Raw genomic sequence first — 26,001 nt, forward strand, 5'->3', positions numbered from 1 at the left:
AATATTCAAATAGGTTCATGTAAGATCTTCTACGATGACAAATATCACTCCCTAAGAGTTGATGTCTTAGTTAATAGATATTAAATGCTTTTCTTATCACAGACTTCGTTAAACGGAACATTGTCGCGATCAGAGTTGTGGTACGAATCACCAAGGGAAGTTCCGACATCATAATTACGTCGGTTTGTCTGCCTTTTCCTATGTTTATCTGCATTCCTATACTATGACGTTCATAAAATACTGCAGAGCCATCACTCCAACGTTCATCATATCATGTGGGAAAGTTCTGACATCAACAATCCAGGTGAGTGTCTTTTAGATTTCTCTCGTCTTTGTCTGGTCATAGACGTATTATATTCGAATGGGATGATGGTTTGACAGTACAGAGAGAATATGGAGATCCAAAAAAAAAAGACGGGTGAGTAATGTCGGGGACATAACCGGAGTGACGTAGGACTATACAAAGGGGACAGCTTTTGTTAAATATATATTTTAAATATATTGTTTTATTTTCTTCTCCTACGTGAATACCTACCTATCTACTTGAAAAATGGATTAGTTTACTGTTTACTCTTTATGAATATGTTGATGGTTCTGAAAAGAACCTTTGGTGTTGTGTTTTTGTTATCACTCGATATTCCCATCTTGTTCGGTTAAACCTTCCTGTTTAGCTATTGCGTTTGCCATTCGCCACAGCTTTCACAGTTGGAACATTTCTTCCCATCCAGCTTGTGACATGTTGTTCAGTAAATTACATTTAATGCGACGTGCCGGAGAAACACTTTGCCACTCACTGAAACTAATTGTTGCCTTGATGAGCGCCGAACCGAAGCTGCTCTGTTCTTGATGCGGGTTTTCTGATTGTCGTGAGCAGCTTTGCAAGCCAACTCGAGCACTCCGACGGCCGAAACTCTATAATCGCTGTTAGGTATACTGGTGCTCCGGCACCAATCCGTTCCGTTACCCTTGCGGAGCAATCAGTGAATGCGACCAACAGGGAACTGGAGACCTGCACGGTTCGAGTGAGACTTTGCCTTTCCCTTAACTTGTCCTCCTTTGTTACGTCCACGATGCCGATGCCGTACAACCACACGGGTTTACGGTTTGAAAGAAAATAAGATATTTTTTTGGGGTCCGCGTGTTTTATACTCTAGCGGTACACACTCACAGGATAGAGACAAATCGGCAGACTCAGCCAGAGGGGCGAGTCCAACGAGACGAACGAATGAGCGTTAAAAGGGAGCGATGGCAAAAAAATACATTCATTCCACTCCGACCGTCGACAGAGACGGACGTGTTTGGAGCTCCATTCATTACCTGATTTTTGAAAAAGCTATTAATTTCTCTTTTCAGATTGTCTACCTGCGATTCATCAACTACCTGTCTGCCCTTGAGGACTACAACAATGGGGAAAACCCGGTCAACCGACCCAGGCATACCACATGGCACCAACAAACGACATCGATCGGACACCGGCAAGGAGCCAATATTAGAAAGGAACCGCTATGCTTTATTGGATGGCCATACTGAGGAGGAACCAACTACCAGGAAAGAAAAAGGTGAAAGTACCACCTTATTTTACAACATCGAGAGATATAGGAACTTTGAGGTCTGAACTGCTGGCGCTGAAATTGCAGCCAGTTTTTAAAATATGCAGCATCGGGATTAAAATCACTAGTCCCAACCTGGAGCAATATAAAATAATTGGATCATACCTGAAATCAAAAAATCATGAGTTTTACACTCACGATACGCCGTCTGAAAAACCATTTAAGGTGGTGTTGCGAGGTCTTCCTGCTATTGAGTTGGAGGATATTAAAAAGATCTGGAACAATCATACAATATTCAGCCGTTGGCTTTATATCGGATGACTCGGCATAAGAAACCAGACAATGGGTATTCCAATGTTTTGTACCTGATCCACTTCAAGAAAGGATCAGCCAACATAACTCGCCTAAGAGAAATCAGTGAGATCTTCAACATATCGGTACAATGGGACCGATACAAACCTCAACATCGGGATGTAACGCAATGTTCAAATTGCCTTGGTTTTGGACACGGAACAAGAAACTGTCACATGAAAACTCGTTGTGGCAAGTGTGCTGCTGACCACTTAACAAGCACTTGCAGCCTTCCAGAGGAAGAACCTCGCAAGTGCGTTAACTGTGGCGAAAGTCACCAAGCCACCAGCCGTAGCTGCACAAAACGTACGGATTTTAAACGTATCCGGAAGCAAGCTACTGATAAAACACAGAATAGGAAGATGGTTCCAGAACTTACTGACAAGGAGCTCCCTCCAATGGTTTCTCGCACGATTCCTGTTCTTCCTCCTTTTCCACTTCCTACAGGTCGTCCCCAAACGGCCTCTTCTAGCGAAAAGCCAAAAAAGGAGCAACCGAGCTATAGTAAGGTTGCAGCTATTGGTTTACCACCTACACCAAAACCTTCACCTCATTCCTCTTCTACTGAAGAGCTTTATAGCATGCAGGAACTTGCAACCCTGTTTCTTGAACTAGATCGACAAACTAGAAGTTGTCGCAACCAACAGGAACAAGTGCAAGTCATGCTACACTTTTATTATAACCATGGATCGGTCATCTCTCAGGCTAATTAATTGGAATGCCTGCTCTCTCAAGAGTAAGGTCATCGAATTCACTGACTTCTTAGTGACAAACAGCATCGACGTAGCTATCATTACCGAGACGCATCTTAAACCGAATGTTAACCTTCGGGTTCCGAATTAACGTCTATTGAGAATGGATCGTACTAGTTCTGGTGGAGGAGGTGTTGCCCTAGCCATCAGAAATAACATCAGAAACTCAACATCATCGAAGCTATAGGAGCGGAAATCACAACATCGATTGGGCCTATTATCGTGATTGCGGTCTACTATCCCAAGCAGACGTCAATCAGAGATGGCTCGGCGTTGCTTCTTAAAAACGATATCATCAAGCTAACACGAAGGCAGTCGAAATACGTTATCGGCGGGGACATTAATGCTCGACATCAGTCCTGGGGAAACCAAAGGAGGAATCAAAATGGAGTGACTCTAAACGATGATCTACAGTGTGGGCACTACAGGATTCTTAGTCCAGCAACCCCCACTCATTGATTTCTTCATTACCAACATGGATCGCCACATCGGTGATCCTATTGCCCTTAACGAGTTGAGTTCGGATCACTTCCCAGTGATGGTTGAATTGGGAGTGAATGTCGTAGTCAGGAGGCCACAATGTAGACGAGACTATCATCGTGCGAATTGGGTGGAATTCCAGCAGCTTATCGACAACAATATTGATTTCGATCAGCCTCTTGAATCTCCCGAAGATATCGAAACAACAGTCAGCTATATTCAAACTGCAGTTATTGAGGCTCGCCAAAACCACATCCCAGAAACGATTCAGGTGAGTGACTCTGTTCAAATTGATCCAATTACTAAACATTTGATTAGACTTCGGAACCTCTATCGAAGATATAAGTAAACTTCCGAATAACTCCAAGCCATTTTGGAGGCTCGCTAAAATTCTCAAGATCAAGTCTAATCCTATTCCTCCTCTTCTACAACCTGACAATTCAGAACGATTGATAACACCTGCCGAAAAGGCTAATGCAATTGGCAACCATTTCGCTAGTTCACACAATCTTGGCCAGAACATTACAAGTCCATTTGAAGCTTCGGCGAATGATACTGTAAGGGCTATTGACAATATTCATTCTGTACCTCAAGAGAATGAAATCATCTCGACTGCAGAGGTTATCTCGGTTATACGCTCGTTGAAGAATATGAAGGCCCCCGGCTTCGATGGTATATTTAACATTGAGTTGAAACATCTTAGTAACAACTTATATGAAATTATGACTTCTGTCTTCAACAGATGTCTATCACTTGGCTACTTCCCCTCGAGTTGGAAGTTGGCAAAAGTGATCCCGATACTAAAACCCGGAAAAGATCCTTCTTCTTCAAAGAGCTATCGACCAATTAGCCTTCTCCCAGCATTTTCGAAAGTATTCGAAAAAATTATATTAACGCGCATTCTTGCTTTTGCAGATGAGCACAATATATTTTTGGATGAGCAGTTTGGATTCCGAAAAGGCCACTCTACCATTCACCAGCTTCGTAGAGTATACAACATAATCAAACGAAACAAGTCAATTTCAAAATCATCTGCCATGGCACTTCTTGATGTTGAAAAAGCATTTAATAATGTTTGGCATAACGGTCTCATTTACAAGCTTCAGAACTTTGGTTTTCCTACATACTTGATAAAAATTATCAAAAATTATCTTTCTGATAGAGCGTTCAATGTTTCTATAAACAATATTTCATCGGAGAAATTCATTGTGAATGCAGGTGTTCCTCAAGGATCCATCTTGGGACCAATTCTTTTCAATATTTACACTTCAGATATTCCCGCACTCCCATCTGATGGGAAACTGTCACTATTTGCAGATGACACTGCCATCATTTACAAGGGCAGAAGTATCACAGAACTAAGATTTAAACTTCAAAGAGGGTTAGACGCTTTGTCTGGATATTTCAATAATTGGAAAATATGCATAAATGCCGCAAAGACACAAGTTATATTGTTTCCCCACAAGAACACTCCAAAGCTTGTTCCTCCTCAAAATATGACAGTCAGTCTTAATGGCAATAGTATTGAATGGTCTTCAGAAGTAGTGTATCTGGGTCTAACTTTCGATCGAAAGCTTACCTTCAGAGCACACATTGACAAAACAGACACAAGATGCAACATTTTAATCAGGTCATTGTATCCCCTGATCAATAGATACTCTCGATTATCTCTAACGAATAAACTTGCAGTATACAAACAAATAATATTTCCAGTTATCGCATATTCGATGCCCATTTGGGAGTGCTGTGCTCCAACTCACAAATTAAAACTTCAACGCATACAAAACAAAATTCTTCGTATGATTCTAAACTCTCCACCCAGAACGCGAAATTCGGAGATACATCAGCTGGCCGGGATTAAAACCTTGGATGAAATTATCAATAACAATTGTATGAAATTTGAACAGAGTTGCGCTCTCTCAACACACGGAATAATACAAAATCTGTATGAGTATGCTACCTGACTTCATAGTCGTTACCTTACAAGATAACGGCTTTGGGTTTGGGTAGATATATTTATTTCCAGTTAGATAAGTATTGTAAGTTGGGATAATGTATATAATTTGGGGAGGGTATCTTATAAGTTAGATTTAGGTAAAAAAAAAGGTAACAAAAAACTAGAAAAGTTTAGGCATGATTTTACAATAGGAATATGAAACAATCGAATAATGTGTATGATACAAATCATTAGAAAACTTGACATTGCAACTTAAAGATGTAGAACCCTAGGTTGATCACTTGATATGTAGTACTTTATTATAATGTAAACCAAATTAAGAAATAAACTTTCGTTCATTTCTTACTCTACTCTCGCACCGTGAGGACTCGTTTCATCGGGACTAAGCAGACAGCTCGTTAGTCCTTCGGTGGTAAGGCACCACGAAAGCAGCTCGGATAAGCGCACCAGCCGCAGGAAGCGTGAAGAAGCCACATCGCTATCGACCGGGAACTTCGCATGAAATTCGTCGCTATCAGAAGTCGACCGAATTGCTGATCCGCAAGCTACCTTTGCAGCATTTGGTTCGTGGAATTGCTCAGGACTTCAAAACCGACTTGCGCTTCCAAATTTCTGCGGTTATGACGCTGCAGGAGGCTTATTCGAAGATACCAATTTGTGTGCTATCCATGCAAAACGCGTCACATCATGCCCAAGGACATCCAGCTGGCTCATCGTATCCGAGGAGAGCATGCTATATTAGCTTAGCATATAATCAACAGCCCTTTTCAGGGCTCCAAATTTGATGGATTAGAGTACAGCAAAGTTTTTTACAGGCCGAACTGAAAGGAGCATTTAGCGAAAATCGTGGTGTCGATGATAATTCGATACCGATAGGTGCCATGGATATGGATTTCATAATGAAGAATATGAAATACATGACATGATGTAGTGAATATATCCCCATATCGAAGAAATCACTTTGATGAAACTGTTTACCGTTTGTCGTTTTTAAGTGTTGGGAAAGGGCATTATTTTTGCTGAGTAAATTCCAAGAAAAAATCCATTCCTTCTTTAAGCGTGATTCATTCTGCTTCGGATCAACGGAACAGTGATAATCATTTCATACAAAAGATAAAATGTCCAAGAGTTATATGATTGCTATTTATTGAGTCGGAAAATTGTTTCAATAGCTTAATGATAGCTTCGAAAACAGGTTATAAAATGACGCTTCCTTTGCTTTCGTTCATTTCTTACTCTACTCTCGCACCGTGACGACTCGTTTGTTTGGGACCAAGCAGATAGCAGGTTAGTCTTTCAGTGGTAAGGCACACGAAAGCAGCTCGGATAAGCGCACCAGCCGCAGGATAGGTGAAGAAGCCACATCGCTATCGACCGGGAACTTTGCATGAAATTCATCGCTATCGGAAGTCGACCGAATTGCTGATCCGCAAGCTACCTTTGCAGCTTTTGGATCGTGGAATTGCTCAGGACTTCAAAACCGACTTGCGTTTCCAAAGTTCCGCGGTTATGATGCTGCAGGAGGCTTATTCGAAGATACAAATTTGTGTGCTATCCACGTGAAACGCGTCACATCATGCCCAAGGACATTCAGCTGGTCCGTCGAATCCAAGGAGAGGGTGCTATATTAGCTTAGCATATAATCAACGGCCCTTTTCAGGGCTCCAGCATCGAGAAAATTCCGGAAAGATCTAATCGTTGCTGAAAAATAATCTGCCAGTTCCCTGGGAATTGAAGAATACATCCATGCGAAAGAGTTTATTTTAATGTTTTCTAATTATATGGCGAACACAGCGACCAAATACATTTGATTTCGTAATTTTTCAATCAAGTGTAATTAGCTGGAAAGCTTCTGAAGATTATTCTTTCCCATCAGTAGGATATTTTCGTATCCAATAATGGATGCATAACATGAAAAACGGAAAATGTTTCGTATCGCCAAAATTATATAATTTTCAATCGATTATTGCTCAGCCGCCGAAATTTTCATACTCAGAGAGTTCATTCTCCTCTAGTTTGCCTTCCAAATTGCCATCGTAAACCACACCTTCTCTCGGTTCAATCACGCACGAAAAGCATACTGAAATGATATTCTGGTGGTGAAACCCATTCATTTTTCGTGAGGCGTCGTGCACAAATTACGTAACGCGATAAGGGGGGAGGGGTTAGATGTTGCGTTACTTTCTGTTTATTAGAGATAGGAAATTGCGTTACGAAAGGGGGGGGGAGGTTCAAAATCCGGATTTTTGCGTTACGTAATTTGTGCACGACGCCTGAGGACATCGACAAGACAACATCGTTACTGTAAGAGCTGAACGGCGAGGGATCGAGGTATTCATTACCTGGCTAATGATCGTTGCTGAAAAATAATCTGCCAGTTCCCCTTGGAATTGAAAATTACATTCAAGCGAGTTTATTTTAATGTGTTCTATCCATATAATACTGCGACCACATACATTTGGTTTTGTGATTTGTCAATCAAGTGCAGTTAACAGGAAAGCTTCTGAAGATTATTCTTCAGAACAAGGTTTTTTGTATCCAATATAGGATGCATAAAACCTTGAGTCTTCAAAGTAACACTCTCGTTTTTGAAGTCACCCAAATATTTATTTATTCATTCATTCAGGATGGATTTAGATTCAACTTCAAACAAATGATCTCTAAATCAACGATAGTCCTACGTCACCCTTGCGGTTATACCATAGATATAACCCACTTCCTGTTTTTCTTTTTCCTTTCCAATCGTGCTTCATTCTATTTCGCTGCTGCTCTGGTTGCCCGTTTTGGTCGGTACGATTTGAGGAGCACAAAATGGACCAATCAAAAATGGGCACATAGTGCATTTTGACAATGCTTGATATTTCACAATTATTCAATTATTTATCTCAAGAAAAATGAAATGTTATTCGTTATGATAGATGCGTAGATATATTTCCTATCAATTGATGCAAAAACTTTCGCGATCTATTGAGAAATGCTCGAGTTATAAGCGTTCCAAATCTTGCATTTTTTCCTACTTGTTCAGTGCCTAGATTTCCATTTCACCCCCTATATCTTCCGGTTAGACGTAGTCCTACGTCAAAAAAACAATTGGGAACGGCATTCACTTAGACTCGAAAAAAAATTCTCAATACAAGAATTAGGTCGATTCAACAACTCGAATAAGCTTCAAATAAATTGAACGGAACGATAGTCTCTGCCTGAAGGGTGGAACGAAAAGTGCTTAACTTCAACGTAGCATGAGTCCCATAATCGATTATTTGAAAAAAATGGGTGGGTTATATCTATGATATAACCGCAAGGTTGACGTGGGACTATCTTAGCTTAGTAACCATTTGTATGTATTGATTGCAGTTTGCATGTATTTGCAATGGCGATTTCCCCAGACACCTTGGTTTAGAAGTCTTTATAGGTAATCAGATTTCAGTCGGAACAAAAATACTCCCGACCTGCATGAATTTGCAATCCCAATTTCCCTGGACACCTTGTTTCTGAAGCCTGTGTTGGGGAAACATATTTTAGTCGGAACAAATTGCCCTCGACTTGCATGTATTAGCAATGCCAATTTTCCCTCGCTCCATGGATTTGAAGTCTGTGGTAGGGAAACACATTTCAGTCGGAACAAAAATGCCCCCGAATTGTATGTATTTGCAATGCTAACTTTCCCACGCTCCTTGGACTTGAAGTCTGCGTTAGGGAAACGCATTTCGGTGGGAACAAAAGCTGTCCCTACTTTCATGTATTTGCAATGTCGATTTCGCCAATGCTGCTTGGTTTTGAAGTCTGTGTTAGGGAACATATTTCGGAGAGAACAAAAGTCCCCCTACTTTCATGTATTTTCAATTCCGATTTCCCCAACGCTGCTTGGTTTTGAAGTCTGTGTTGGGGAAACCGTAAATCGGGCCAATCAAAACGAGGCAGTTAGGGCGTTTAGATAACGCTTAACATTTTACAGTTATTCAATTATTTATCTAATGAAAAATGACATTTTATTAATTGCGATAGCTGCGTAGAAATATTCCCTATCAATTGATGCAAACATCTTTCCGATCCAGTAGAAAATGTTCGAGTTATAAGCATTCGAAATCTTGCATTTTTTCCTGCATGTTCAGTGTTTATGTTTTCATTTTACCCCCCATATATTCCGGTTAGACGTAGTCCCACGTCAAAAAGAATGGGAACCCCTATTTTTGTTGGCACAGGTGTGTAGAATGATGTGGCTACTGTGTTTTCGGCGCACGCTCTTCACGCAAGAGGAAAATTCTGCACGCGTACCAAGAATTTTCGCTTTTCTCGCATAATCAGTTAGCGAAAAAGCTCAATTTGCCTCAAACGACGGTGTCTAAAGTGATTAGAGTGTTTGGGGAGAAACCGCATCTCGATGGTCGAACGGACAACCAAAGCGGGGAAGAGGACATACACGAGGAATCCAAACTTATCAATCCGGGTTGTGGCAGATAGAGTCGGAATGTCCCACACCACTGTCCAACGCGCCAAGAAGAGAGCTGGGCGTACAAAAAGGTAAAGATCCCAAACCGCGGCGAAAAGCAAAACAAATCGGCCAAAACAAGGACACGGAAGTTGTTAACGACGATGTTGACCAAATTCGACTGTATCGTTATGGATGACGAGGATAAGGATAAGAACTCGCCCAACATCCCATAGCTTCGCCCGCTCCAATAATACAGGACCATCATAACTCGGAACTTACGGAAGACAAAAAAAGTCATCGGAAGAGAGCAGCAATTCAAGGCGAACTGACGTGTAGCAGCTGAGAAGGTCGACAAATCGACTGTACAAAATCTGATGCAGCATGTAAAAATGAAGTCCCGTGCATTCGTTTTTTCGCCGCAGAAGAACTAACCAAATATTTTTTTTGATAATGTAATGTATGAACTTCAAAAAGAAAAAAAACATGAATTTTTAAACTCTTTATAACAGTAATAATCCTCGAAAGAGAGTTTGTACGACAAGAAACGTTTTTTGATTAAATTTATTCAATTTCCGTTTGACAATTGCCCACTATTTTTCGGTTGTGCGGAGTTGGGTCAATTGGTAGGATTGAGGTTTTTCTCAATGTAATCGACCTCATTGCTACGGTACCACTGAAGCACCTCTCGACTGTAGTAGTAGCTTGCCAAATCTGTCCAGAACTCCACTATTCTTTATAATTTTCGAGTCCATTGTCTTGTTTTTAACGAGAACCTTGGTTTTCAGTCCACGGCTGCAAGTTTCTTGTTAAATCAGGAACTTTCTGGCAAATCTATCACCGAAAATGAACTTAAATGTGATGTGAACATCTCCTCTGGGAGTGGCTTTATATTATTTCAAGCCTGGGAGCTGTCCAAAATCCATCTTCACGTATGTTTCGTCACCCATCTGGATGCACTTTAGTACTTCGTCAAAACTTTGTTGTACAACTTTCGAGTCTTTTGGGCACCAGGTTTGACTTCAGCGTCCTGTTTGGTTGCTTGCAGATACGAAAACTACGATAACTTATTCGCGTACGGATTTTCCGGATACTTTGGTTAGAGTTGTGTTTTTTGGCGTTGTCGTAGTCCGAGAGTCCCGTGTTTGCCTATATTGTTCTCAATACCTTCAACCTCAGCACCCGATCATAAGTTCCACTACGACTCTCTATGACATCCTTGAGTTGTTGTTTTCGGCGTTGTCGTAGTCTGAGAGTCCCGTGTTTGTCTTTATTGTTCTCAATACCATCAACCTCAGCATCCGATCATAAGTTCCACTACGACTCACCCTCTGATCCATCCGAACATTAGTTGTATGTTCACGGATACGTTTCAGTACATCATGCACGGTCGATTTAGCCACTTTCAGCGATTTCACAACTACAGATCCGAAATCGAATTTCTTCTCTCGGTTGCCATCCTGCACAACATTTTCGAAACAAATCGGATTCTTCTTACCATCGATATACAGGTTTTCCCAACAATTTTCTGTCGAAAGATTTTAGATACGCCTACTACGACCGCTGCTATAAAATAAACCGTGATTCCGGATTCTTACTGAATCAAACCATACATCAGTGAGAGGCGAGAACACAACAACAGGGTCCATCATGTGTTACATCCAGGGTTGATTCTAAACCTGATGCCAAAATCTTGTCTCGGCTTGTCTTGGCTGACAAGTTCAACGATATACCGGTGTCGGCGTAAATCGAAAGTACCGCTGAATATGTAAGAAAAAGGATACACGTCTTTAGCACTGATAGCGGTAACCATCCAGTCATAGAAGCGAAATAGGATCCAGAATCCCGGAAAATAGAGAGCGAAAAAGCATCAAATGGCACTCAGTTGGCACTCTCACCCATGTGTTTAGAATCACATGTCGGCCCACAACATTACTCTGGTGTTTGTTTTGACTGCGAGGCGCATGTCCTTGTTTCATCCTTCAATAGTGAGTGAATGGTGATATACATTGGTTACTTTGGGTGACATTTAGTCGTTTCTGAGTCTCCTAACGCAGTGGTTCAGGGGTTCGGAACGTTGTCAAGTCTTAAGAATATTTAAATTTGTTGGAACGGGAAGGTGTAGCAAGTGATAATATGCTAATGCTAATGAAAAACCCTGATTTTTTACAAATCATGAGATAGGCGTTTTTTATTTGCGGTAAGTAAATAGTGGTGGATGGATCGACCAAATGATGGGATCGAGCTTTTTGAACGATTGTCGACGTCATGGCGTTTTTCCAAATCAGCCCAACTGTGTTCAAAGTGAATTGATGCACGTATGAAAACAGTCATATAAGAAGTGTATTGTAAGAGTTTTACACAGTTTCCCAAAGGTTATATAAACAAGTCGGGTTTTTGCTTGTGTTGCTTTGTGAAGAACAACAGGACAAGAAGGATGCAAGTGTAATATTTTGATCATATCACCCCTTTGGGATTGGAATGAAAAGTAAATAAAAAGCACGGAAATACATATAATATGTATAATGATTGAGGATAAACGTTTAGATATTTATTGAATTTCAATGAGACTTGGGCAAATTTATTCTCATTTATTCTCGTATCAGTGGCATGGTATGAAATTTTTCTCAAGTTATTCACTACGAAAAATGTGTTTTCGGAATTTATTGAGCTTTTTTGGCAGAACATCGGACGTATCGGAGGTTAAGCAAACATTATATAATTAGCAATTAGGGCTTATGTGATATTTGACTGGCAGTGGTTCTGTTAGACCTAGCAATGTATCAAAAAGTCCCACTGAAGTGATGTTTCAAAAATTGATGTGTGGTGAGCATCATTTCAGGAACTTTCATTCTCTTATAAGCTTGACATTGCTCCTATATTAGAGCTTTTCCCAATTGCCTTCCATATGATATCAGCGGAAATAGAAAGAAGTAAAAGTTATCCTGTGTTGATTCACGGAATACATGCGAAACTTCTAACTGTCCAGCCTCTGGCCAGACATCCCTCTGTGTTGGTGAGTACCAGAGAAAATGAGTACATCGATGCATTATTCGCTCTCTTTGAAACTTATTTCTAACTTCTTCAAGGCTGGCCATCATTGTGTGCCAAGTACATCTTCTATTCAAATTAGTCCCAGAGGAAGTGTATGTGAGGTGAGCAAGTTCAATGCTGGAGAATCAAGCGGGGCTCCGGCGAGGATTCCAAGGTACTATCGGTGTAAGCAATACTAGCTCTCCTCATTTCTTGATGGCACTTGATGCTAAGCTTCACACTGGGTGCTGAAAGTGGCAATGCTGGCGGTTCTAACAGGAGGGGATATACTCGTAGGTTCACAGTTGGAATCGAAAGAATCATCACTTTTCCGTTTCATAGCATGCACACGGCCTATGTTTACTAATGACCTTCCCCGATTGGCAGCAAGGTAACTTGGTTGATTTCATGTATATCGATATATGGCGAGTTCGTTTCCCGTAACGACCTCGTAATTGGTGTTGATTTTTCGGCGCTGGGCCAATGGTTCTTCTGTTCTATACTTCTGTAAAATCTTTCTTATTGTCATCATTTCATATCCTGAAAATAAGTGATTTGTATCGTGAATGGAATTGCTTGTTTTGCTGATTGCACTTACAACTTACACGTATGTGATTTTTTTAATGAAATAAATACCTCACTCTAAAAGTTTTATTTCAACGAGATTCGTTGATTCATTTTATATTCATCTTAGAAGACTGAAGGATGAAACGAAAGCTTTCAATTTAATACCCAGTTTTGTTTATCCAAATAAATGCTTATTCCTTGTGTTTTCTATAATTCCCGGGAACAAAAAATACAAAGTAAATGACCCCAACGGAAAAAACCTCAAAGAAAAAAGTACAATGTTACAAAAGTCTACTACTCAGGATATTTGAAGCGCAAAAAAACTCATGGGTATAAATTCCACACGGAAAAAAGTCTGATGATTTTATTAACCTCACGTTTCCTAAAATAGCTAGTTGGCCAAACCATAATACCTTTAAGTGTGGAAAATTCATCAGATCATGGTACAATAGTTTTGAATTGCAATGAACGTCAAACAAAACGGCAATTAGTCTAACACATGATTGCTTGCGATGAGTCCTCGATTCCGACGGCGGGTAGGCGATCGACTCGGATGGCGCCACCTTGGCGCCTTAGGGCCGCCTCGGTTCCTTATCCTCGTTAGATTGACCTCAGAGCCCGGGTCCGGTCCACTGCCACTCGCGAGAACTGCCAAGCTCTCAAGCTGGTGTAAATCTATGCGGGTAACATACTGCCAGGTGGCTCAAAATGTGAAAACCACTCTGCAGCCATCTGAAAACTATACAAAAGTAAATCAAGACGATTAAGCACAATTCGTGATACTTCATTACATGTTTATTATACTATATTAGCTGACCCGGCAAACTTCGTTCCGCTCGAAATTAATTTTTCGTTATCACATTCACGTTTTTTACTAAGCGCACGTTCATGAGTTCAATCACAGAATTGTTCATTGATTGATCTTCTAATCTACCCTTCAAAATTACATTTTACTAAAAAATATATTTCTTCTATCAGAACTCGTCATTATAATATCAGATTATTTTCAGACACAATTCTGGCTCAATTGCTCTTATTAACACACTTGGCGATCTATTTTTATTTATATAGACTAGCTGACCCAACGGACTTCGTCCCGCCCGAAATAGATTTTTTGATTTGAATACTTTCAAACATCCACGTTTTCTTACTAAGTAAACGTTAGTGAGTCCAATCACTGAACTCTTCATTGATTGATTACCCTTTGACCCTTTACAATTTCCTTTCGCTATAAATTATCTAGTACTTCTACAAAAATTCATCCTTATAATATAAAATTATTTTCAGACACAATTCTCGTTCAAGATTCTTCAAGCATTTGGAAATAACATGTTTCTCCGTTGCATGGAATACATGTTTGATACAGAGAATATTATAAAATAAAGACAGATCAAATCGGACCATTCCTTCCTCGGGTTTAGGGCACACCACCACATTTGGCCTTCCATTTTTGTTTATATAGATAGAAGATATAGGAATGCGTTATTCCGTCTGAAAATCCTTTTCCACTTTCGAACAAAAATCAATTTCGTTAGCGCCAACATCAAATGGACTAACAACGCTTAGCTAATTGTAGAACATATGGGAATTCAATTTTCCGAATTTTCCTATTTTTCTCTCCGCTATATTGATCTACGGGAAGAGACGAATACAACGAAATATAGATGACTCAAATTGAACCATTCCTTCCTCGGGTTTTCCGCTTACCAACAGATTTTGCCTTACATTTTTATTTATATAGATATATGATATGGAAATGCATTATTTCGCCTGAAAATCCATTTCCACTTACGCACAAAGGTCAATTTCGATAGCGCAAACGTTGAATGGGCTAACAACGCTTATTATAATGTAATTTTTGAACATGTGGGAATTCAATTTTCCGAATTTTCCGACCTTCCTTCAGAGCTTTCCGAAAATTTTCCGAATACAACAAAATACAGGAGGCTAAAATTGGACCATCCCTTCTTCGGGTTTTCCGCTTACCAACAGATGTTGCCTTACATTTTTATTTATATAGACATAAGATATGGACATGCGTTATTTCGCCTGAAAATCCATTTCCACTTACGCACAAAGGTCAATTTCGATAGCGCAAACGTTGAATGGACTAACAACGCTTATTATGATGTAATTTTCGAACATGTGGGAATTCAATTCTCCGAATTTTCCGACCTTCCTTCAGGATTTTCCGAAAATTTTCCGATTTTTCTCTCCACTATATTGATCTACGGGAAGAGACGAATACAACGAAATATAGATGACTCAAATTGAACCATTCCTTCCTCGGGTTTTCCGCTTACCAACAGATTTTGCCTTACATTTTTATTTATATAGATATATGATATGGAAATGCATTATTTCGCCTGAAAATCCATTTCCACTTACGAACAAAGATCAATTTCGATAGCGCAAACATCGAATGGGCTAACAACGCTTATTATAGTGTAATTTTCAAACATGTGGGAATTCAATTCTCCGAATTTTCCGACCGTCCTTCAGAGTTTTCCGAAAATTTTCCGATTTTTCTCTCCACTATATTGATCTACGGGAAGAGACGAATACAACAAAATACAGGAGGCTAAAATCGGACCTTCCCTTCTTCGGGTTTTCCGCTTACCAACAGATGTTGCCTTACATTTTTATTTATATAGACATAAGATATGGACATGCGTTATTTCGCCTGAAAATCCATTTCCACTTACGCACAAAGGCCAATTTCGATAGCGCAAACGTTGAATGGACTAACAACGCTTATTATGATGTAATTTTCGAACATGTGGAAATTCAATTTTCCGAATTTTCCGATCTTCCTTCAGGATTTTCCGAAAATTTTCCGATTTTTCTCTCCACTATATTGATCTACGGGAAGAGACGAATACAACGAAATATAGATGACTCAAATTGAACCATTCCTTCCTCGGGTTTTCCGCTTACCAACAGATTTTGCCTTACATTTTTATTTATATAGATATATGATATGGAAATGCATTATTTCGCCTGAAAATCCATTTCCACTTACGAACAAAGATCAATTTCGATAGCGCAAACATCGAATGGGCTAACAACGCTTATTATAGTGTAATTTTCGAACATGTGGGAATTCAATTCTCCGAATTTTCCGACCGTCCTTCAGAGTTTTCCGAAAATTTTCCGATTTTTCTCTCCACTATATTGATCTACGGGAAGAGACGAATACAACAAAATACAGGAGGCTAAAATCAGACCTTCCCTTCTTCGGGTTTTCTGCTTACCAACAGATGTTGCCTTACATTTTTATTTATATAGACATAAGATATGGACATGCGTTATTTCGCCTGAAAATCCATTTCCACTTACGCACAAAGGCCAATTTCGATAGCGCAAACGTTGAATGGACTAACAACGCTTATTATGATGTAATTTTCGAACATGTGGGAATTCAATTCTCCGAATTTTCCGACCTTCCTTCAGAGTTTTCCGAAAATTTTCCGATTTTTCTCTCCACTATATTGATCTACGGGAAGAGACGAATACAACAAAATACAGGAGGCTAAAATCGGACCTTCCCTTCGGGTTTTACGCTTACCAACAGATTTTGCCTTACATTTTTATTTATATAGATATATGATATGGAAATGCATTATTTCGCCTGAAAATCCATTTCCACTTACGAACAAAGATCAATTTCGATAGCGCAAACATCGAATGGGCTAACAACGCTTATTATAATGTAATTTTCGAACATGTGGGAATTCAATTCTCCGAATTTTCCGACCTTCCTTCAGAGTTTTCCGAAAATTTTCCGATTTTTCTCTCCACTATATTGATCTACGGGAAGAGACGAATACAACAAAATACAGGAGGCTAAAATCGGACCTACCCTTCTTCGGGTTTTCCGCTTACCAACAGATGTTGCCTTACATTTTTATTTATATAGATATATGATATGGAAATGCATTATTTCGCCTGAAAATCCATTTCCACTTACGAACAAAGATCAATTTCGATAGCGCAAACATCGAATGGGCTAACAACGCTTATTATAGTGTAATTTTCGAACATGTGGGAATTCAATTTTCCGAATTTTCCGACCTTCCTTCAGAGTTTTCCGAAAATTTTCCGATTTTTCTTTCCACTATATTGATCTACGGGAAGAGACGAATACAACAAAATACGAAGGCTCAAATCGGACCATCCCTTCTTCGGGTTTTACGCTTACCAACATATGTTGCGTTACATTTTTATTTATATAGACATAAGATATGGAAATGCGTTATTTCGCCTGAAAATCCATTTTCACTGACGAACAAAGATCAATTTCGATAGCGCAAACGTTGAATGGACTAACAACGCTTATTATGATGTTATTTTCGAACATGTGGAAATTCAATTTTCCGAGTTTTCCGACCTTCCTTCAGGATTTTCCGAAATTTTTCCGATTTTTCTCTCCACTATATTGATCTACGGGAAGAGACGAATACAACAAAATATAGGAGGCTAAAGTCGGACCATCCCTTCTTCGGGTTTTCCGCTTACCAACAGTTTTTGCCTTACATTTTTATTTATATAGATGGAAGAAGATATAGGAGTGCGTTTTATCACATCAAAATACATTTAAATTTCGTTAGCGCAAACAACAAATTGACTAACAACGCTTGTCACTATGTAATTGTCGAACCTATGCGAATTGAATTTTCCGAATTTTCCTTTAGAGTTTTCCGAAAATTTTCAATTGTCATGTTTGGTTGAAATATGTGTATTTTTTTACGGGACCCAATCTCCATTCCAGAGAAGGGAGGGGTATCATACCATCACCATTTCTCGCACCCAAAAACCCTCATATCCCAAATTTGGCTCTATTTGCTTTTGTAAGGCAGCCCCCTTCCTCTCAGGAAGATGGAAGGATTGTCGAACTACCATAGAAACGTTTATCGATCCCTTCTTCTTCTTCTTCAATGGCACTAACGTTCCTAGAGGAACTTCGCCGTCTCAACGTAGTATTACTTGCGTCATTTTTATTAGTACTTAGTTGAGATTTCTATGCCAAGTAACACGCCTTGAATGCATTCTGAGTGGCAAGCTCTAGAATACGCGTGATCACAGTGCAAGTCGGAGGAAATTTCTTTGACGAAAAATTCCCCCGACCAGAACGGGAATCGAACCCGAACACCCGGCATGTTAGTTGTGACGCTAACCACTCGGCCAAGGGAGCACATCGATCCCTAAAACCTCCATATTCCCTATTTGATTCCACTTGCTTGAATAATTCTCGCGTTATTCAGCCCACTCCCCTTTAAAGAGGGGTAAGGATTGTCAAACCACCATAGAAACAATTATTGGCCCATAAATCCTCCATATGTCAAATTTGTTTCCGTTTGCTCGATTAGTTCATGAGTTATGCAGATTTTTTTTTTCATTTTTGTGGCAGCCCCCCACTTAGAGAGGAGAGAAGGGGTATCTAACCACCATATAGACATTTATTGCACCCTAAAACCTCCACATGCAACATTTGGTTCCATTTGCTTGATTAGGTTTCGAGTTATGCAGAAGTTTATGTTTCATTTGTATGGTAGCCCCCCTCTAGAGAGGGGGGAGGAGTGTCGATTCACCATAGAAACGTTTTGTGTCCCCTAAAACCTCCACATGCCAAATTTGGCTTGATTCGCTTGATTAGTCCTCGAGTTATGTAGAAATTTGTGAATCATTTGTATGGAACGAATATGTATTCTATGTAATAGAGTAATACGTTTTCTCGCGAATTATGAAATAATATTAAACTGAAATTGTGTCTGATGATGATTTGGTAATGATTGATGAACTCACCATTATAAAGTTTTTGCGAATGTTGTGTGTTGTGAACTATTTGGAAACACAGGGTTTCCAGATTGAACGCTCACGCAAAAAAAATCGAATAGCTCCTTATAAAAATTTGTTTTCGCTCCGTCGATGGTAACACTGCATTCCCCACTTCGGGACGATAATATTCGGCTACTCGTTCAGTCTGATCGGATGGTTTTTAGTGTCAAGATGTACAATTTACAAGAACGTGTATTTTAAATGAAATCGTGTTACTCGAGCAACTGAAATCTTAATGAAACTTTGTCCTCTTATGGTAAGAATTTCAACAATTCTCGTCGTCAATTACTTCCTCTGAGGGAACGTGAAGGACCGTTGCTATGTTATTAAACCACGAAATTTGGAGCAACTTAAAAAAGAAATAACTCGGATTTTCAACAGCATCGAAGTCGTGATGTTAGAGTTGTGCATGAATAATTTTGTTCACCGTATAAAACGCGTTATCGAAAAAAAGGGGTGGTCACATCTAATATGTCCTAAAATAAGCTTTATTTTCGTTTTTTCGTGGGACTACATCTAACCGGAGTATATGGGGGTGAAATGGAAACCTAAACACAGAACATGCAGGAAAAAAATGAAAGATTTCGAATGCTTATAACTCGAACATTTCTTAATTGACCTGAAAGATGTTTGCATTTGATAGGAAATATTTCTTCGCGTCTATCACAATTAAAAACATGTTATTTTTCATGAGATAAACAATTGAATAACTGTAAAATATCAAGCGTTATCTAAACGCCCTAACTGCCTCGTTTTGATTGGTCCGATTTACGGTTTCCCCAACACAGCCATCTAATTCGATGTTCCTGGGGGAATCCAATTTGGAAATATACATGAAAGTAGGGGGTATTTTTGTTCCCACCGAGCTGTTGTTCCCCTAATACGGACTTCAAAATCAATGTGCCTGGGAAATTCCATTATGGAAATATACACGCAAGTAGGGTGTATTTTTGTTCGCAGCGAGCTGTGTTTCCCTAACACGGACATCAAAATCATTGTGCCTGGGAGAATCTGATTTGTAAATATATGCAAGTTGGGGGTATTTTTGTTCCCACCGAGCTGTATTTCTCTAACACGGACTTCAAAATCAATGTGTCTGGGGGAATACGCTTTTCAAATATATGCAAGCTGCGAGTACTTTTGTACTCACTTGACTTTGTGTAAGCCGGCATATGTTTCTCTGAAACGTACTTCCAAACTGAGAATGATCGTTTGACAATTCTTCCATTCACATATTCTTGTAGTCCTAGGCATCCTATCATAGGACGGTCATCAAATTTACCTGTAACAAAGAACCTAATCTACTACAATGCATGAATTGATCTTAGATGGCAACTGTTCGAATTTTTTATTTACAAATCAAATATGTTAAATTCAATTGAATTCGAAAATTGTTTCATTCAATCGATAATTTAATGAATACAATACAAATGCTTGTTAAGACAACGGTGGTCCCATGTCAACCTTGCGGTTGTATCATAGATATAACCCACTCAACTTTAAAAAAAAATCGCTTCACTTTGCAATTTTGGGATGGGCTTGTTTTGTAAGTCTTTCGATGTTGGTTTGAAATCGCATACGAAGTGAAATTATCGTTACCTATTCTTTGCCAGTTTCGTAGTCCTCTGAACCATAACTTAAAATTTCTGGTTGTTTAGGTTGATTCGCCGCAGGCTCAGAACAATTTAAAAGTGGTGTAATATAAGGATCTGTGCAGTTCGCGTACACAGAACCCGTTGTTTCAATGTGCCGAAGTAATCTATTATAGCATGCCTTGAACTGCACAGCATTTGGATTGTTGTTTGAACCAGATTTTGATCGGATATATCCAAAAAATTGTTCGAGATGGTTCTGACTAAACCTGAAATAGAACATATGCTATAACTGAGTCAATTCAAAAAAAAGTGAGAGCTAACCTATATGTCTTGAATGGCTTTAACGTTCCCTGTGTAACTTTTGCCGTCTCAACGTATGCATTAACTAGCGTCATTTATTAATACTTAGTTGAGATTTCTTAAGCCAAATAACACGCCTTGAATGTATTCCGAGGGGCAAGCTCTTGAATACGCGTGACCACAGTGCAAGTCGAAGGAAATTTCTACGACGAAAAATCCCCCGGCTAGAACGGGAATCGAACCTGAACACCCGGCATGATAATGTGAGACGCTAACCACTCGGCCACTGGGGTTTCAAGCCTGGAAATAAAATGTTTTAATAATAGTTTTTTTTAGTTCCATACCATACAATAAGTTATACCTTTTATGTACAGCTCCACGAATCGAAAAGCAGATGTGAGAAGGTCAAAATTTTCTATCGAAAAAAACAGGAAGTGGGTTATATCTATGGTATAACCGCAACGGTGACGTAGGACTATCGTTGATTTAGTGATCATTTGTTTGAAGTTGAATCTGAATCCATTCTGAATGAAAGAATAAATGAATATTTGGGGGACTTCGAAAACGATAGCGTTACGTTGGAGGTACAAGGTTTTATGCATCCAATATTGGATATGAAAATATCCTACTGATGGGGAAGAATAATCTTCAGAAGCTTTCCTGCTAATTGCACTTGATTGAAAAATAACAGAACCAAATGTATTTGGTCGCAGAAAAACATAAAAAAAACATTGAAATAAACTCTTTCGCTTGCATGTTATTTTCAATGCCAAGGGAAACTGGCAGATTATTTGCATAAGCGATATCTTTCCGGACTCTTCTCGAAGTCCACCACCAGTGGTTAATGCTAACCACCTGTTAATTGCACTTGATTAAAAAATCACAAAACCAATTGTATTTGGTTGCAATATTATATGGATAGAAAACGTTAAAATAAACTCTTTCGCTTGAATGTAATTTTCAATTCCAAGAAGAACTGGCAGATTATTTAACAGCAACGATCACTTCTTTCCGGATTCTTCTCGATAACCAGCAAACGTAAAGAGTTGCGCGCGTGTTTTTTTTTTTTTTTTTTTTTTTTTTTTGTAGAAGGTGGAAATCTTGCATAGACACCCAGTCGCCGTGTTGACTGGATAGTGTGAGATTCCTACTCACCAAAAACCACCTCCTTCTTCATGCCATTTCCCTCCCGGAACCACCGTTTGGTATTACTTCGGGAGGTGGCTGTGCTTATGCACTCACTGCTCTGTGTTTCTTGCGCTCATTCTTTGGTCTACTCTCCATCTTCGTTGGAGTTCCGTCATTATTGCAACTATGACACTATTCACTGCATTCCACGAGTTCTCGCTTTTACACATTTCGTGTACGATGTTATCGGCATTCAAATTGGGCCCACACGCAACGATCAATTCTCTTCTCTGCTGGACAAATCGAGGACATTCGAAGACCACGTGTTCCGCTGTTTCGTCTACTTGACCACACTCAGGACAGAACGGTGAGTTCGCATGTCCGAACCTGTTCAAGTACCGCCTAAAACATCCATGACCTGACAGAAATTGCGTCAAATAGAAATTTACTTCTCCATGCTCTCGCCCAATCCAATTTGTGATATTTGGAATTAGCCGGTGGGTCCATCGACCGTTAGACGTGTTGTTCCATACCTGTTGCCACTTTCGTATTGAATCTAATCTTGCTCTTTTCTGCAATTCTCTGTTGCTCTGCGCGTTCGTTGTTTTTTGCATATAGCGTACGTTGTCTTCAGCGAGGATGATGTCGATGGGGATCATTCCCGCTATGACGAATACTGCTTCTGCAGATATCGTTCGGTATGCACTCGCTACTCTCATCGCCATAATTCTAAAGGTTCTGATTAGCAGTGTCCGATTTTGTTTAACTTCGAGCGCTGCGACCCAGATCGGACCACCGTAACGTAGTATCGAATTGGATACACTAGCCAGAAGGCGCCTCTTGCTACTACATGGTCCCGCGTTATTTGGCATAATTCCAGCCATTCCAGTCGCGACCTTCGCTGCTTTCTCACATGCATATTTCACGTGACTCTTGAAGTTTAGTCGATCATCTATAATAACACCCAGATATTTCAGTTCTCGTTTGGACAGGATACTGTGTTCACCAACGGTAATTTTCGATTGCTCCAAAACTTTGCAGTTACTGATCAGCACCATCTCAGTTTTCTGGTGTGCTATCTGTAGTTTGGAGTTGCTCATCCAGTCTTCGACAGTTTTGATTGCCTCTGTAGCCAACATTTGGACTTCCTCTCGAGATTCTCCGATCGCCGTCAATGAAATATCATCTGCAAAACCAGTGATTTTCACGCCCCTGGGAAGCTTCAATAACAGTACACCATCATACATTGCGTTCCATAGCGTTGGGCCCAGAATGGAGCCCTGTGGAACCCCCGCTGTTATGTTATACGACTTCTGTCCTGTCGCTGTATCATAAATCAGGACTCGGTTCTGGAAGTAGCTTTTAAGAATTTTACACACGTAATCCGGGACTAGCATTCTATGTAACGCTACCGCGATAGCTTCCCAGCTGGCACTGTTGAATGCGTTTTTCACATCGATAGTAATTACCGCGCAAAATCGATTTCCGCGCCTTTTTAGCCTCAGTGCTTTGCCGGCTGTCTCGATGACTGACTGAATAGCATCAATTGTGGATCTTTTTTTCCGGAACCCGAACTGCATCTTCGATAGTCCGTATTCACTTTCATTTTCTGTGCACTTTAACAGCCTATTGAGAATGATTTTCTCCAGCAGTTTCCCGAGTGTGTCGAGAAGGCAGATGGGCCGGTACGAAGATGCATTCCCTGATGGTTTCCCTGGTTTTGGTAGCAATACCAGTCTCTGTCTCTTCCAGATATCTGGAAAATATCCATCATCGAGGCATTTCTGCATCGTTGCTTTGAATATGTCCGGGTACGCTTGCACAGCGGCTTTGATGGCCACGTTGGGGATTCCATCTGGACCAGGTGCTTTTTTCATTTTCAACTTTTTGACTGCCGCTATCAGCTCCCCTATGGTCACTCTCTCGACAAGATCTTCATTATCGTCGTATGGTGCAAGTGGCCAGCTCGTAGGATCATGCTGCGGGAAGAGCCCTTCAACGATGCTGTTCAACTTGTCCGGGCACGTTTCTTGGGGCGTCGAGGGACCTTTGAGTTTTGCCATCACCACTCTATATGCATTGCCCCAAGGGTTCGCATCAACGTCGCGGCACAGTTCTCTAAAGCAGTTCCTTCTGCTAAGCTTTATTTCTTGTTTGAGTGCGGCTCTCGCCACTCTGAAAACTTCCCTGCACACTGCTCTGTCGGTATCAGTTCTAGCCCTTTGCATTCTCCGTCTGGCCCGGAGACAGCTAGTCCGAAGGGTGTTGATCGCCTCGGTCCACCAGTATACTGGACGACGTTCGTTTTTCGGTATTGTTACTCGCGGCATGGTGACGTCACAAGCCCTCGTTACAACATCTGTCAGTTCCTTTGCATTTAAGGTGGTGGCTATTCGTTCTACCTGCAGTGCTTCGATGAAGAGGTTCTTTTCGAATTCCTTCAATTTCCACTTCTTACAACTTGTTCTCGTCACTCTCCTTGTTAGCGGAGACTGGGTGCTGACGGTGTATCGAATTGCTTGATGGTCGCTGTTGGTATAATCATCACACACTCTCCAGTTTATGTTAGATGCTAACGACGGGCTGCAGAAGGTTACATCAATAATTGACTCTCTCCCATCTCTGCGAAAAGTGCTAGTAGAGCCCTCATTGACTAGTCTTATGTTCAGCTTTGCCAGTCCTTCGAGCAGACTAAACCCCCTCGCATTGGTGAATCTGCTCCCCCACTCTACTGCCCAGGCGTTGAAGTCCCCGCCGATAACTATGGGATTCCGTCCGATGAGCTCTTCCGTTATATTGTGGAGCATCTGGTCGAACTGCTCGATCGTCCATCTCGGAGGTGCATAGCAGCTGCATACAAAGATATCGTTTATTTTGACAATCACGAACCCTTCATAATCACTGGATACAACTTCCTGGAAGGGGTATTTTCCCAACGTCGTAATTGCGGCTATTTTAGCTTTATCGGTCACCCAATTTCCGTTGTTTGGGGGTACCTGATACGGCTCTGCTATGATCGCCACATCGCATTTGGTTTCAGATGCGACTTGCCATAGCAATTGTTGTGCCGTGTCGCAGTGGTTGAGGTTTATTTGTGTTACCTCCATTTAGTTGTTGCTGCCAGCGCTCTTTTAAGGACTGGGCATCTCGAGCCCCCGGTAACGTGATCGTTATCTGCCTCCGCCGTACAGAGCATGCATCTTGGAGGCTTAGTACACACTTTCGCTAAGTGCCCCTTATCACCACATCTTAAGCATGAAGCCGATCTATCAGGTCCATTGCAGTTTCTAGCTTGGTGGCCAAAGTCCATGCATTTAAAACACCTCATCATTTGCTGAATAGCTCTCAGAGGGCACACCGTCCATCCAACTTTTATTTTTCCAGTCTCTAGCAGTTTTCTTGCTGCGATTCTTGGCAGTTTTATCACTGCTGTTTGTGTACCTCCAAATGCTTTCCTCAGTCGGATTGTTAAGGAGACATCGCTAAGTTCGAACTGTTCGTTCAGGGCTTCTCTCAACTCGTCCTCTGTCGTGATCTCATCCAGATTTCTACATTCGATCGCTATCTCTTGGGAAAGAGCCCTAACTTTCGCCGTTTCTCCCAGAGATTTTTCGACTAGCTCTTTATATGTCGAACTTTTAATCGCTGGGTTCTTCTTCAATTCAAACAACATTTCTCCATTCTGTGTTCGTCTTATCCTGGCCACGTTTTCCCCAAGATTCTGTAAGGACGGATCTTCTTTCACCTTCCGCAGGATCTCAGCATAGGTCGCAACACCCGCTGCGCTCACAATAAGAGCTTCTGGTTTCTGCCTCTCCATCTTCGGCTTAATTTTTCCTTTCTTTTTGTTTTCTTTCTTCTTCCTTTCGATTGTCTGCCACCCGTTCGGCTCTTCATTGTTTTGCTTATTTTCACCCCTAGCACCTTCACAGCCATCTTTGTGTTTTTTCGTCACTTTCTTTTCTTCTGGAGTTTGCCTTCTCCTCTTTGCGGTTAGTGGGGTAGAGTCTACCGTCGGTGT

At 40.5% G+C, this 26,001-nt stretch overlaps 1 protein-coding gene across 1 annotated transcript in view; it reads left to right on the forward strand.

Moving 5' to 3' along the window:
* Positions 1 to 11,565: 11,565 nt before the first annotated feature.
* LOC129774930 (gamma-aminobutyric acid type B receptor subunit 1) overlaps positions 11,566 to 26,001 on the forward strand; it is a 111,979-nt gene continuing 97,543 nt past the window's right edge. The window contains exon 1 of the mRNA XM_055779024.1: positions 11,566 to 11,719. The gene's annotated coding sequence lies outside the window, so the exon portion shown is untranslated. The remainder of the gene's footprint in view (positions 11,720 to 26,001) is intronic.

This window comes from Toxorhynchites rutilus, chromosome 3 (assembly GCF_029784135.1).
Source record: "Toxorhynchites rutilus septentrionalis strain SRP chromosome 3, ASM2978413v1, whole genome shotgun sequence".
NCBI classification, from domain to species: Eukaryota; Metazoa; Arthropoda; class Insecta; order Diptera; family Culicidae; genus Toxorhynchites; species Toxorhynchites rutilus.